At 35.2% G+C, this 7,578-nt stretch overlaps 1 pseudogene; it reads left to right on the top strand.

Moving 5' to 3' along the window:
- Positions 1–2,117: 2,117 nt before the first annotated feature.
- On the top strand, positions 2,118–4,004 carry LOC149899339 (heat shock protein 68 pseudogene; annotated as a pseudogene).
- The last annotated feature ends 3,574 nt before the right edge of the window (positions 4,005–7,578 follow it).

The following is a 7,578-nucleotide window of genomic DNA, read 5'->3' on the forward strand; positions in this document are numbered from 1 at the left end:
TGTTGAAAAAATTATGGGTCATTTGACCCACCAGGTGACCTATCTAGAACGATATAAGAGCATAAAATAATAAGATTCAGCACTATGACGTCACTTGTAAGCTGTCCACCTGAGTGCAGATGAGAATTCGAAGGTTCAGGTAGAGATTTTCTCCCCTTGTCTCCATGATTTTTGTACGGCGTTGCGGAATAATTGATTAAAAGTAGTATAGAAATAGTATGACACAGATGCCGTACAAAATTAAATGACCAAATTTACCCCGGCAACTGTCGAAAAATAAAAATAAATTCCGACTTTGTGGACCACCATTTTTGTATGGCATCTGTGTCATACTATTTCTATACTGCTTTTAAGCCATTATTCCGCAACGCCGTACAAAAATCATGGAGACAAGGGGAGAAAATCTCTACCTGAACCTTCGAATTCTCATCTGCACTCAGGTGGACAGCTTACAAGTGACGTCATAGTGCTGAATCTTATTATTTTATGCTCTTATATCATTCTAGATAGGTCAGGTGGTGGGTCAAATGACCCATAATTTTTTCAACATGGGCCTGTAGTCTATAATGTAACAATTATTGTACACTTAAAGGTAGACTGTACACTTACAAACAAAATAATAAATACCTCGCATAAATTTGTCATAATAGAATTAAATTTCCAGAAAATCGGTCAAAAAAAGTACAATTATGTATTATCATTTTTTTATTATATTAAATTGTAAGTTCGAAGTATATATTTTTTCATACTATATTGATGGCTTACTTGTGTGAATGCGAGGGAAGCTATCACTTTGTCCATAGTATTATCACAGTATTACAATATTATTTTATTATGTAACCAGAATGAAATATAGTTACATCATACATATTATTGTATTCTATTGTAAATAATGAGTTCCCACAAGTGTCAAGTACGTGCATGGGCACAAGAGTGCCACGGGGCTGTTTGCGCTTAAATGTCCGGGATTGCAGAGGATAGGTGTGCAAAAAAATACGCGTGCGGCGTGACCTGTCCCGATAAAAACGTTTGTTAAAAGAAAAGTATAGCTCAGATTAAGAACAAAAATTTTTCCCTGGAGGTAGCCTAATCGGCGACCAGTCGCCCTTTAGATTTTTTCGTCGCCGATTCTCATTCTGAGTAGCCTAAATGGCGAAAAATCGCCTACGTTGGCAACACTGTCCCTTGCCATTGTGACTTTGACAATTGTGAATTGACATTTGAATAAAGGCTTTGTCAGATAGGACGCGTATTTTAGCGCTGCGTAGTAGCGCTACAGCGTCCTGTTTTAACGTCGCGCGAGGCTTCGTCAAACAGAACGCTTTAGCGCGCGTTAGGACACAGCAATTGATATTATTAAAGCTGCATGTTGTTTACATTTATTACTTACGAACAAAACAAGGTACAGCGATATTAACTCCGGAGTCGGAAGAATTTTTTACTTACCAGTTACATTAATTTCTTCTCCGATTTGTTTGATATATCTTTATAGTTTATATGAACTATCCTTCGTATTATATAAGCATGGATATTTTCTAACCAATTCTATCAAATTTTCGGTCATTATGCAGTATTTTATTATTATTTTACGCCTATTAACTCCGACGCTAAAATAAAATTTGTAAAAAAATACAACACCCGACGTTAAAGCGTCCTAACGCCGCGACAGAGCGTTGCGTACTGCTAGCGCCGGCGCTCTGTTTGACGGTATTCTACGATGGTAGTAGAACACATCTTAGCGTCATATCGCGGCGTCAACTTAACGCTCTGACGCGCGCTAAGTACGCGTCCTGTCTGACAAAGCCTTTAAGAAGGAAGCGTTCCTAAATTATTACAAAAGTAGTTATTTGATTGATTTCATGATTCGAGATTTAAATAACGCGATGTATTACATTGTTTATAAGAAACATTAAATTTTACCAAATTCTACCATCAATGCTTTTAATTCTGTAAACTTGATCAATGATCATGTAAAATATGGGTTTTAAAATTTAAATACATGTTTATAAAAGTCCTGGCTTGAAGTAAAAAAAGTTGAAAAATAAAAAAATAAGACATAAAGAAATCAAACATTTTCGTGTGCATCAAAAGCGTTGGGAGCAAAAATATAAAAAAATATGCCAGCAATTGGAATCGATTTGGGAACAACATATTCATGCGTTGGTGTGTGGCAGCATGGTAACGTTGATATTATAGCTAACGATCAAGGAAATAGAACGACACCTTCATACGTAGCTTTTACTGATACTGAACGTCTCGTAGGCGATGCCGCTAAAAACCAAGTAGCGCTTAATCCAAGTAATACTATATTTGATGCAAAGCGCCTTATCGGTCGTAAATATGATGATCCAAAAATTCAACAAGATATAAAACATTGGCCATTTAAAGTGGTTAATGACGCAGGGAAACCTAAAATTCAGGTTAACTACAAAGGTAAGACCAAAAAATTTGCACCAGAAGAGATTAGCAGCATGGTCCTAGCAAAAATGAAAGAGATCGCTGAGGCTTATATGGGAACATCAGTTAAAAATGCTGTTATTACGGTCCCTGCTTATTTCAACGACTCTCAAAGGCAAGCTACTAAAGATGCAGGAGCTATAGCCGGTCTTAATGTTCTTCGTATTATTAACGAACCCACCGCTGCAGCTTTAGCGTATGGTTTAGATAAGAATTTAAAAGGGGAGAGAAACGTTTTGATATTTGATTTGGGTGGTGGTACATTTGATGTGTCTATACTTACCATCGATGAAGGATCTCTCTTCGAAGTTAAAGCTACGGCTGGTGACACACATCTTGGCGGAGAAGATTTTGACAACAGGCTAGTCACTTTTTTGGCGGACGAATTTAAGAGGAAACATAAGAAAGATCTGCATTTAAATCCTAAGTCTCTACGACGTCTGAGAACTGCTGCTGAGCGAGCTAAGCGTACACTTTCATCAAGCACTGAAGCCAGTATAGAAATAGATGCCTTATACGAAGGTATAGATTTCTTTTCTAAAATATCAAGAGCTCGTTTCGAAGAGCTCAATGCAGACTTATTTCGCATTACATTAGATCCAGTTGAAAAAGCTCTCAATGACGCAAAATTGGATAAAAATTCTATACATGACATCGTTATGGTTGGAGGCTCTACACGTATACCCAAAATTCAAAGCCTTCTTCAAAATTTCTTCAATGGTAAGAAACTTAATATGTCTATAAATCCGGACGAAGCTGTAGCTTATGGAGCAGCCGTACAAGCTGCAATTCTGGGTGGAGAAAAACATTCTAAAATAAACGATGTATTGCTTGTTGATATTACACCCCTATCAATGGGAATTGAAACGGCTGGAGGTGTGATGACAAAAATAGTAGAGCGCAATGCTAAAATACCTTGCAAACATTCGCAAATATTTACAACCTACTCTGATAACCAGCCAGCTGTTACTATTCAAGTTTATGAAGGTGAAAGAGCTCTTACTAAAGACAACAATTTGCTAGGTACTTTTGATTTAACTGGTATTCCGCCAGCACCTAGAGGCGTTCCACAAATTGATGTAGCGTTTGATATAGATGCGAATGGAATCCTCAATGTAACTGCTACAGAAAATAGTACTGGTAAAAGCAAGAACATTGTTATCAAGAACGATAAAGGAAGATTGTCGCAAGCGGAGATTGATCGCATGTTAGCTGATGCTGAGAGATATAAAGAAGACGATGATCGTCAACGCGAGAGAGTCGCTACTCGTCATAAGTTGGAAGGATATTTATTTGGAGTTAAACAAGCTTTGGATGAAGCTGGTGGGAAATTAGGGGACACTGAATGTGCGAAGGCTCGTAGAGTTTGTGACGACGCCCTAAAGTGGCTGGATAGTAATTCTTTGGCTGAGAAAGATGAATATGAAGATAAACTCAAAGAAGTGACAACAGCGTGTGCACCTTTGATGAAGAAACTTCATGGTGCTGGAGCCAAAAATCGTAAATCCAAGGACAGTGACGGCCCTGTTATTGAAGAAGTTGATTGATTTTGTATATTTTTTTACTGTCAATGTAAAATGTGGATCGTAATAAATAAATTGTGCAAGTGATGCTCGAAGTTTTATTTATTCCCTTTTGAGTTAATTTTGTATGTAAGTAGGTACGAAGCTTTCACAAAATAAAGATTTTGACCTACGTTGTATGTACTAAGTAGGTATACTAAAATATGGCAGACATGTAGTGGTGGACAAATAAAACACACTATTTATTTCAAGTAAACTTTATTAAAAGAAAAAAAACACTGTTCCAAAACATTACACTTAGTGGCTGTTGGTATTTGACAAACAGTGGCGTGCATTCCATAAAGACATAAAGACACTGCCTACCCTACCATTTACCAAACTCTGATCAATATTTAAAATGCATAAATGAAATTCACAGCGTCATTAAATTTTATTAATTGCGCAATGTAGTTATGAAATAAAAATATATTTCATATATATTTTAGATCCATCTATCGGTATTTTGGTAGCATTATTATCTAATTTCTATAACACCGGCTCGGCTCAAGTCACTATTCATGCCGTAGAGGGAGAATGTACTAGAGATCACATCGGCGTATACCCGAACGAGATGGCGAATCCTTACGTCAATGTTGCCAACTATTACAAAAACTTTTTATCCGAAAAACTGGCAAAATATCTATAAATGTTTGGGTATTTTTTTGTAAGATAGGTTTATGAAGAAAAAGACAGATTTGAAAAGATTTTGTTATTTATTAACTTAACTAGCGACCCGCCCCGGCTTCGCACGGGTGCAATGCTGATACTAAATAGTAAATACACTACAGAAAAATTATGAACGTTGTATATAAAAACATAGCGGCCCGCTCCGGCTTCGCACGGGTATAAAAATATATATAGCCGGGCGGCTGGCCGGTACCGCCGCAAACGCTACGTCCCGCAATTTTTAAATCTATACTAATATTATAAAGAGGAAAGGTTTGTATGTATGTATGTATGTATGGTTTTCACGCATAAACTACTGGGCCGATTTTGATGAAATTTGGCACAACCTTTTATTGCGAAATATGTACCACGGGCGAAGCCGGGGCGGACCGCTAGTATATATATATATATTCACTGTTGTATTGTATTGGTTCTTTTTCCACACCACCTGTGAGGTAAGAACTTTAGGTGCGTTTTTTTTAAAGAGGTATCCCCAGTAGGCCTAGTCCTCCTTTTTGGCATGCATCAATATCTGGAATAAATCGGACATTAGGTACTTTATATTATATCTTATTATATAATTATTATATATAATTATAATATCTATTTATATTATATAGAAAAAAAATTGGACTTTGTATGGAAATCTGTCAGCTGATTAGCGAAGTTTCCTTACAAAGTCCAATTTTTTTTTACGAATTCAGCAAAGTTGTAGAACAAAAGTTGTTCAGTTTCATGAGTAGAAGCTCCTGTCTAAATTTTTCAAATGTCTTACCTTTCACCTTGTATATCTATATCAAATGAACAATGTATTCAAGGTATTTAATTGGTTAAGTATTAATGCTGTATTGGTTAAAATCGCTTCGAAAATTAGCCATTATTTGTCGTAAAAAGTAAATGACAAAAAAAGTTATTGTGGGTTATCCATAAGAGATAGACATATACCATCGCGGACTTTTCTGTAGACCTTTTCAATGTGTATAATACTTAGTACATTATTTTGATAAAACTCGTAGGGTTCAGCCAGCGTTTGCAATGTAAGCGGAAAAAATGTAAATTTTTACGACATCACATTAGAAACCTCAAAAATAACACTACTTCTCCACTATTTAATGGGTGTTATTATACATATAAACCTTCCTCTTGAATTACTCTATCTATTAAAAAAAACCGCATCAAAATCCGTTGCGTAGTTTCAAAGATTTAAGCGTACAAAGGGACATAGGGACAGAGAAAGCGACTTTGTTTTATACTATGTAGTGATGACTAATACAAACATAAAAAAAATCTTATAATTAAGAGTTAAGGATGGTGTTGAATCCTTGACCTTCAAAATTATTGACCTTTAAATAAAATTAACTTGTTATAAAAGTTGCGTACCTTGTCATCCACCTCAGACATTTTTTTTGTTGCATAGTGCATCCTAACTTTTATATATTTTCCGCAGATGGATTTAATTAAAAGTGAATAGTGACAGTCTAAAAATAATTGATTTTTAAAATGATCACTTATTCTTGAAAAAAGATTTTCATTAAGGCATCTTTTGAGACATTCTTGAGAAATAGTATGAAAATAATTTTTCTTACTCATATCTCTATTTTGACGGAAAATTTTCTCACTAAATGTACAAATGGCAACTACATCTTTACTAGGATATTGCAGTCCCCCCTTGTCTTTTTTATACAAGAAACTTTTAAATTTATCCGCAGTCAAAACTGACGTACAATCAGGACACTTAAGTTCTTTTTTCAGTTGACTTACAACAAACCCTGCGATATAAATAATAATTTGTTTCGAAAATTCGGTCAGTTTACTAGGATCACTTAAATAGTCGTGGTCATCCATAGTGCGGATAAAATCAATGTCACGTATCTCAGAATCATCAGTTTCATCTATTAGTTTAATTCTTTCTGTGGTTTTATTTATTGCAATTTCCGGTTTGGTATATGTTAGTATATTTATTTCCTGTAGAGGAATGCAATTACCTGTAGTGATGTGTTTAAGTTCACCATGGACTAGCATCCGTTTGAAAGCGGATTTAAATTGTTTGGCTGTAGGGTTATTGTTAAATCCACCTTTAGCCCTAATCGCGCTAAAGAAATACTCCAAGTGATCTTGGCTAAGCTTATACGTACACAGAAATTGTAAGGATTCACTTCTGGCATAATTTTCGTATAGAAAAATTATCCCTCGTATACAAATCATAAAGCCCAAAAATCCAGTCTTTCGGTTTGTATTAAGGATGGGCATGCCACCTAAATGTAACTTCATTAAATATTGATATATTTGTTCAAGAATCAATTTAGTATTTAAAAAGTTTCCCTCGAATAGAGGTTTTTTATGTGTATATGCATTCATATTTCTTGAATTTAATATGTCAAACAAGTCATTTATATTTTTAATAAATTCTACTGTAGCCTCCGAATTTGAGAAATTATCTATTTTAAGTTCTTCGTTACAAAATTCTATGGCATCAGCAACAGAATTACTGAAAGTCTGAGCAGCCAACTTTACTTTCATGATCTGTTGCCTAAAATTCATATGAGATCTTTTCAGTTTATTAGCTAGGTGAAGTCCTTCATTTTCCTGCAAGTCAATTAAATGTTTGATGTATTCCCAGGAAATAGTGCGTCCCTGCCTATCAATGATGGGTCCTTTCTGAGCCAAAGTATTCCGTACTAATTTAAGCATATGTGATGGATCTGGGTATATAATAATTTTTTTGTCACCTACTTGGAAAGTAGGATCTATTTGAGTATCTTGTAAACAACACCCTAATAATTTAGCCATTGCAAAGTTTGTTGGACAGCCATCGAATGTAAGTGATAAAATTTCTACTCCACATTCATCATGAACGGTTTTAATACAGGTCTGAACTAAATTGGCTTTTTGG

This window comes from Colias eurytheme, chromosome 21, assembly GCF_061535395.1.
Source record: "Colias eurytheme isolate Ceu_HAF_F1 chromosome 21, ilColEury1 Martin Lab GWU primary, whole genome shotgun sequence".
NCBI classification, from domain to species: Eukaryota; Metazoa; Arthropoda; class Insecta; order Lepidoptera; family Pieridae; genus Colias; species Colias eurytheme.